Here is a 6,113-nt window from a genome sequence, read left to right as displayed (position 1 = left end):
ATAATAATAATCAAGGCACCTCAAAGCATCCCTTATGCCTTGAGTTAATAAAATTTAGGCTCCCCAGTGTTTTAGTCGGTAGAGCCCTTGCTTGTTTCTGTTTTTGTTTCTTGGTTAAATAAAACAGGTACAAGAATAAGTGTGGGGGAGATCTCCTAAGCATAACAAACACACATTCGAGATCGCCCACAAACATGTTGCACAACATCAGACAATCCAACATGTAGAAGGACAGGACATATAGATCTAGAGAGGATTATCCAAACCACCTCTGACCCCCATCAGATCCTTCTTCTTCTTCAATGATGGTTTGTGCAACACTACCCCCAACTCCCTACATTAAATAAAGGTTAAAAATTAAACAAATTAAAAAATATAAAACAATTGATGCTCAATCTCCATGCTATCCTTTGATCAAATTTGCATACTCTTTATTCCTTGCTAATATTCCCAAACTTGTGAACAATTTATCATAGGGATCTCATGTTATCTAAGTAATTGGAATATGTGATATAGTAGGATAAAAATGAACCTTGCTCTTTCTTGCAAAAGAACTTGGGATGTATTTTCAAAAATCAAAATTCAAATAGCTTGCTCCTCAATGAAACTTCAAATTCCTACCAAAGCCATATCTAGTGATTAGAGCATAAAAACCTTTGATTATATGCTACTTATTCCTGCATCGAGTTTTGTCAAGTCTTGTTGACCCTTCTTGAGGAAGTTATCATGCCTCCACGATCAAGATCATGTACACGCCACATATATAAGCTATTCCTACATTGGAAATACGCTAAAACATGTTCCCATCCACCAAAAAAACATTCTACTCCTAAACTGGGAGTAGACAAAAACATGTCTTAGAATAAATACTCCATGTTCTACAATATAATGATCTCTCTCTCAATTTGTGGTTTAAGAGACATGTGCTATGCAAAAGTATAAAAAAAGAGAAAAATTTGGACACATGAAGGTCCAAATATATGGAAAAAGAAGAAGAAGATGAACACATGAATGCTTATGTAAAAAAACAAGAGAGAGATAGCCATGTTCTCAAAATAAAGCTTATGAGAGAGATCAAGCATATCAAGGAGTATAGTAGAGGTTTAGCATTATTTTATCCACACACATGCACTTCTTGATCTAATTGTATGACATCTTTCTCCTTGGATCCAAGCTTTGACTTAACAAAATATGCAGAGTAAGTATGCCTTCGTATCTTTCCCTACCCAAAGATCCATATAAGCTTTCTAGAAGTAGGAAGAAAAGAAGGCAACACCAAACACAAAAGTGAGTGATCTGAGAGAATCATTTGAGGAGCTAAGCTATGGTTACATTTTCAAAATCAAAAGAAAACCCAAGTTTCTAAGCAAATTGATATAAGGGGATTAGAATCCAAGCTGTTCCATTATCTAATTATTACCCAAGATAATGTGGTAGACACTAAAAAGTTCACAAGTGCAGGTGAAGCTTGGAATAACTTGTATGCAGATTACATATCAAGGAGATGAACCATCTTAGTCCCTTAAAACTTTACTCGAGGACGATCAAAGGGCTAAGTGTGGGGGAGCTTGTTGGCTGTCCTTAACTCCCATTTCTAACCACCAACTCTCACATAAAATCTGCTCAAATGAACACCAAACTTAGAATTAGGGCTTACAACTAACGAATTCCATGAATTTTGGTGATTTACCATTGCAGGAGGACATGTCGGGATAACACAAACATGCTAAAAGTATACAAAGAACATAGCAAAACAAACACCCGACATGAGCCCAAGGTGAAGAAGGCCACTACTAGGCAAATAAGGGCCCATCCAGGAGGAACACAAGACTAAACCCAACCCAAACCACCTCCAATTGGCGTCAACCCGTGTAGGCTTGGCCTAGACAACACTAGAGGCCCCCCTAGATGAAGGCGGTGCTGAGATAGGCCAACCAAGGTGCGGCGACACCCAGGGGCAACCGCCCCCTACTGGCTCATCTCAGGCCCATCCTTTGCCTGTCGGTACATTTAATGTAGAGGAGGTAGGGGAATATTCTTTCTAAACTGACCAACCACCTATATAAGAAGAAGGAGCCCCCTCACTCACACAACAACACACAAAGGAGAAGAGCACACCACACTTGAGCATCATTCCAAGGCTTAGGCCATAGCTAGCTAAAGCTAGTGATAGGGAGAGATGTGAGAGAAGAGTACAGGGAAGTGTTGGACTTGTCGATAGCCTCCTCGAGCTTGTACCTTGATGAACACCTGTACCTCAATAGATTCTTTCGCTAAGTGAGTGTTCATGATTCATATGGTTATAAGTCTTTTGATTCGTTAAGCTTTACTCTTATTTGCTTGCGGGTTTGTCATCCGTTCTCATAGCGAATACTCTAGTAGAGGGCCCTGATAAAGACAGATAACCCTGCGTGACGCTAGAGTAGTAGTTGATAGCATAGACATGGTGTCTAGGCTAGAGGCTACCTTTGTTTGCCTCGTTCCCCACGGTTGAGGGGTAGGCGGCAGGTGGTGATAGCCCTGTCCATCCCTTGTAATCCCCCACGTTAGGGTTTGCCTTAGAGTTAAAGGCCGACAATGCTTGGTAGACCAAGCGTTGTCCGGTGCCCAAAGTAAGCGAGTAATAGTGAAGTTTATCTATCCATAGACCCTAAAACCATAAGAAGTAGCTCTGTTCCCTGTGGAAAATACAATACCCTGAATACTTTCGGGTGAAGGCTACAATGGTAATTCTGTGTGCTTGCGGATTCTTTCTGTTCGCGTTAAGAAATACCAACAATGTCTAACCTTGCTATTCTGCAAACCAAGTACGCCTCTCTATTAGATGAGCTAGAGGAGGTGAAGGCTAGGCCTGTGTTGTTGGGTGCACGCAAGTTCTGCTTGGGCTTGCAATCAGAGCTGGTAGAGAAGAATGCTAAGATCTCTGTTCTTGAGAAGGCCAGTTCAGATAGCACAGTTGTTGCTAAGTGTGCGCTTTGTGAGGTTTGGAGTTGGATCTTGAGTCCTACAGACATGACAAGCTACGCACCGAGGAAGAAAACACATACCTTCAGGGCATCTTGAGCTAGGTGTCGTGTAGTGAGCCACAGTTGGGCATGATGGTTAGCTAGTTTAGGAGGGAAACTGGTGGAATGGGTGTAGGCTTTGCTTCAAGTGGGAAGGGTGAAAATCTCTGTGGCAAGGTTGGTGAGTGCAGTGGTTTGAACCCAAGTTAGAAACCATTCACTACTCCCAAATTGATCAAAATCACTCCACCTAAGCCCATTGTACCTACCACCAAAGATGGAGTGCTTGAAGAATCTCCAAAAGCTCCACCTCAAAAACAAGTGTGGATTCCAAAACCAAACCATCTCAGGAACCCACTTGACACTCTACCTAACATCTCTGAGGATCTCCTTCCTTAAGCCAAACCACCAAGAGTGAACCATACCCACAAGAGAGTGAACCAGTCACCACCCAAGAGAGAGGTGAGGTATCGCTGTGACTACTGCCATAGGGATGGTCACCTTGCTGAGTTCTGCTTTAGGAGGAAGAAAGATGAGCAGCAAGAGTATGAGTTGAACAACCAGAACATGTACTGCCCACCTCTTGGTGTACATGTACCACCTATTCAGAGGCACAGTGCTAGGCCTAGAGGTGCAATGCCTCAAGGTGCTAGGCCTTAGGCTGTGAGACCAGGCAGTGGTCGAGCCCAACGGTGTTTAGGTCGTGGTCAATATGAACCTGAGTTTTGTGGTGGTGGCTCTTAGTCCCACAACTTCAGCGGACCATTTTTTCCCCATTGTGGTGATCACTCTTCTCAAATGGGACATGGCATGTTTGGTTTTTTTCCTAACACTTTTCTAGGGCAAATGACTCATCACTAGTATCCTTCATAGTTTAGTAACCCTAGTGGTGCATCCTTTGCTCATCCTATGCCTCTCTGTTGAGTAGGACAGAGGCCTAGAGAACACATGGCTCATTGATTTTGGATGTTCATGCTGCATGACCAGAAATTCAAAGTGGTTCTCCAGCCTCGACCCCATGCAATGTAAGGAGTACATCACGTTCAGGGACAATAGCAAAGGTAAGGTCCTCTCTCGTGGGACCATTCGGGTCAATGAGAGCTTTGTTCTCAAGGACGTTGCTTTGGTTTCAAACTTGCATTTCAATTTGCTTTCAGTTTGGCAACTCCTTGGGGATGGCTTCGAAGTGTGTTTTAAGACTGGCTTGTCTTGAGTTCTTGATAAGCTCTTTTGCATCGAATAAATTATATCAAACAAAGCTTTAAGTATAGAGTTGAACTTACTCGAAGTTGTATGGTAGCCATATAGTAGAGTGTTGTTGGAGATTTTTGAAAGCCAAGGCAATGTATGCCGCAACCTTAAGGGACTCTTTCCTTAGTTTCGCCGTACGGATGCGCTCTTTCTCCCGAAGAGTCTTTGCAGCAGCTAGCTCTTTGGCATCCAGTGTCCACCATTTAGGGTAATTAAAATTTGTTTGGGCTATAGCTTGAGGGTCTAGATACCCGGCTTTCACACTTGGCATTTGTTTGACAATGTGCACTTGCATTCTACAAATCACGGCGTGGGTTAGTTACAACAAAATTCAAAGATTACATTCATATCATATCGGGAGGACAAGGACTTACAGGCACGTGCGAATTAGATTCATCTCCATTTCTTCCAGGTGAAAGCATGTGTGCATGTCACTGAAGTCAAAGACAATTTTCCCGGCTGGGCTTCCAAATGTGCCGGTGAGGAAGCTTGCTTGTATGCGATCTATGCTCATTGGGAGAACACACAAGTACCAATTATGGAACCTTCTCATTCCAAGTGGTAGGCGCTGGATGTCCCGGTTTGGTAGGAAGGGCTTGCCTCTTTCATATATTTTTGGGTAATCCTTTGACCATTTGATGGCATCAACATTTGGATACTGCTTTGCAATTTGGTGGAGTTTGCTAGTGACGGCCTCCTCAGAACCCCATGATGGGACTTTTTTATCTTGGTTCTCAGGCTTGAACTGGTCATGGGAAAACCACTTGGACACCGACGAGACGTTTTTGATCGGAACATAAAATGGCCTTATGGTGATTGGATGCTTCTTTTGAAGTTCCCATTTAGGCACGTCCTCATCTTCTTGTGCATCACCTTCTTCAGGAGACACTCATTGTTCATGTATCAGCTGTGCTTGTTGAGAAGACTATGGTATCTCATGATGCACTTGCTCGGTACGAGCTAGAGAAGGTTGTGGCATTTCATCAGGCACATGCTCGCTAGGTGGCGGGGAAGAATGTGGCATCTCAGGAATGTGGTGGTCACGAGACGGTGAAAATATCTACCTGACCTCAACAACTCGCTCCAAATTTGGGAGAGGGGGAGGCGGCGAAGAAGCAGTCAATATAATGTCCCGTTTGTGCCAGAGGATGAACTGCCCCATAACGTCTCCAAGTAACACCAGCCCCTCAGGAGTTGCGTAGTCTATCCTCCACTGCATGAACTCGGGCTTCGCTGTATGCACCTTGACCCTAGTGTAGTCCGGCAGTATCTTATTATTGTGGTGTAAGCCACCGGGAGGATTGCCACACCCGTTGTCACCTCCATCACAGTGTTCTACCGGCCGCTGAGAAACACCAAGGTGCAACTAGTTGGTTCCCGTATGCGATCGATGGGGGTTGTGGATGCAGTGGAACCTTGGCTGCTAGGAACTTTCGGAGGGCTACCAACTAATGCTAGTTCTCCCAGCGGAGTCACTAATATCCGTGGCTCCATAGACAGTCCTTGCTCCTCCAGCGCCTTCGCAACTAGATCCTTCACTTGGAGCTCAAGACTAGTCTCCCGGTCTCTGCCATATTTCTTGTACATGTGCCTGTCCTCTTCGAATCCTTACTTCCATGTCGTCCTTTTCCCTAGCCCCCTAGTGTGGCCTGTGTGGTCCTTGTTTCCCAAGCCAAGTCTAAGCTCGTCCCTCTCTCTGGATGGATTGAATGAGCCCTTCTCCTTGTCTTCAGCATATTTCAGTATCCTTGATACTACCTCTTTGGTCTCTGGCTTATCAAACTTAAGATTACCACCGGATGATTCTATACTGCTCGCATATATCCAATTCTTTGAGCATACCTTCAAATTCATCAC

Source organism: Miscanthus floridulus, chromosome 10, assembly GCF_019320115.1.
Source record: "Miscanthus floridulus cultivar M001 chromosome 10, ASM1932011v1, whole genome shotgun sequence".
Classification (NCBI taxonomy): Eukaryota; Viridiplantae; Streptophyta; class Magnoliopsida; order Poales; family Poaceae; genus Miscanthus; species Miscanthus floridulus.
Note: the sequence above shows the minus strand (reverse complement) of the source record.